Source organism: Melanotaenia boesemani, chromosome 1 (genome assembly GCF_017639745.1).
Source record: "Melanotaenia boesemani isolate fMelBoe1 chromosome 1, fMelBoe1.pri, whole genome shotgun sequence".
In the NCBI taxonomy this organism is placed as follows: Eukaryota; Metazoa; Chordata; class Actinopteri; order Atheriniformes; family Melanotaeniidae; genus Melanotaenia; species Melanotaenia boesemani.
The window spans coordinates 40,009,205-40,011,596 of record NC_055682.1 but is presented as its reverse complement, the minus strand read 5'-3'; the positions used below and the strand labels follow the sequence as shown (position 1 = coordinate 40,011,596).

General features: G+C 38.9%; 1 long non-coding RNA gene across 1 annotated transcript; it reads left to right on the top strand.

Annotated features, from left to right (window-relative positions):
- Positions 1–797: 797 nt before the first annotated feature.
- Positions 798–1,933, top strand: LOC121639512. Its single transcript, XR_006010178.1, has 3 exons — positions 798–883; positions 1,723–1,794; positions 1,908–1,933. It is a non-coding gene; the product is annotated as an uncharacterized LOC121639512 (long non-coding RNA).
- Positions 1,934–2,392: the final 459 nt, after the last annotated feature.

The following is a 2,392-nucleotide window of genomic DNA, read 5'->3' as shown; positions in this document are numbered from 1 at the left end:
GGTCAGAGTAAAAATTAGTTGGAGTTAGATGAAAAGGGGAGTTATGGTCAGACACAGAGTTATAGTCAGATAAAAAAAGAAGAGCTACAGTCACAGTAAAAAGCAGAGTTAGAGTTAGATGAAAAGGGGAGTTATAGTGAGAGTAAAAAGTAGTTGGAGATAGATGAACAGGGTAGTTATGGTCAGAGCGACGAAAAAGAAGAGGTACAGTCAGATGAAAAAGAAGAGCTACAGTCACAGTAAAAAGCAGAGTTACAGTCAGATGAAAAGGAGAGTTACAGTCAGAGTAAAAAGTCATTGGAGTTAGATGAAAAGGGGAGTAATATTGAGATAAAGGCAAGGCAAGGCAGTTTATTTGTATAGCACATTTCATGTACAGGACAATTCAAAGTGCTTTACATAAAACAAAGACATTACAGATATTTAGAATAGTAAAAGGCATCAACACATAATCAACACATAATCACAATAAAATAATAAATTACATTAAAATGATTAAAAGCAAGATAAGTTAAAAAAAAGTTACCGTGCACCAAGGACGCCCCCAAGGGGTGGCCAGGGGTGGCCAGTGCCACCCTGAACAAAAAGCTGGCCACCCCACTGGCCACCCCAGAAAATATTGTATTTTTCTTTTTCTTTCTTTTTTTCTTTTTACTATAACACGGCACAGCACACTTTGTTTATATTTGAATGTCAAACTATTTCAAAAGCTAATAAGAAAAGTAAATAAAAAGTATTTTAATCAGGCACACACAGAGGGCACCTCACATGTAGGGTCCTACTGAAAGGGCCTTTGAGCGAGGACACCGAAGCGGGAAGATCAACGAGCGATGTTGCCACTGGTAATAGAAAGGACACAATCAGCTCTACAAAAGACTTGTCAGTAAGTATATAATAAAACCACAAGTACTTCAGTTTAATGGTTTTCTACCAACTGTTGGTGGGGTTTAAATAATTACAGGGATGATGGCTAGCGCTAACATGTGGATGTAGATGACCTGGAATGAATGGCAATAACGTTAGCCAATGTTCAGCAAATCAAGCCATTCATAAGTTAACGTTTGCACACGTTAGGTAGTTAATAACATTATTAACCTTATCTTCGTTAGATGGAGAACATTTCTAACAACCTTGTTAGCTGTCTGAATGCTACTGCCCAGGCAGCTAACATTATAAAGAATTTGCTATAATAGTGTCATGATTTAATTAGTCACTGTGTGCTAACATTATGTCATTTTGCAGACAATGAAGAGAAAGTCTTCCAAAGATATTACCTCCTTCTTCTCTAAGAGACAGACAGTTACAGGAGAGCAGCACAGGGCTAATGCTAGGCAGCCAGAGAAAGAATCAGAGAGAATGACACTGTGGTTACACCTGAAGGCAACTTGAGCCAACCGCAAATGTCTCCCTGACGTCAGTTATACTAGATTTATTTCTCAGAACAATATCACAGAGTTGATCGAATCCTAGACCTTTTCTTGGAGTATAACATTACCGTCCTTGTGCTTCTTCCATAACTGTTATTTATTACTCCAGCTTTAGCTATAGTGTAATGTTGAGAGTTTGGTGCTGTGTTGGCAAGAATTTCTCCTCTGGGGATGAATAGTAATAGTTAAAAATGATATCCTGATGTTGTAATCTGGGGGCTGTAGTAACACTCAGATACTAAATCATCTTATAGAAACAGCAGGCTCTGTTTATGATGATCAATATCTTTTACAGTAGAGGGCTCAGAACAGCTGGATCCCGACCAGCCCAGGCCTCCAGGTAGTGGACCTGCTCATGGACCAGCAGGTGAGGATGATGTTTTCCTGGTGGCAGAATTGATGTTTAGCAGATCAGTTCTGAAAGAAGGTCTTGTCATTATACTTTTTTATAATAATGACAACTTTTCTCTGTTGTTTTAGACATGTCCCAGTCACGAGCAGATGGACCAAAACAGCCATATCTAAAGGTTTACCCTTGGACCGTGTACAGCGACAGGAGACGGGGCTTCAACTACAAGTGGTTCTCCATTCATAAGTGGTTGGAGTATAATAATTTCCATGTTTACTGCTTATTGGTCACACAGATCCCTGAGTGAGTGAGTGAGTGCCCTCTCTTTGCCATTTTGCCCCTGTAATTTTGTCTTTGGTCACAAATATTGATAAAATAAACACATGAGAATGTAAATAAATGCAAATTGATAATAAATGTGCAATCTAATGGAGAGAAGAGTCAGTGTGCTGATGTTCATTAAGGTTGTTTGAGTAGGTTAACGCTGTAGTTGCCATATACATTGAGAGAAACAAGTCTGTTCAGATATGCCCAAAATGTCCCTCCCCATATGCCATTATGGGATAATATAATATTAATATATTACCCTGTATGGCATGCCCCCAGACCCCTTAGC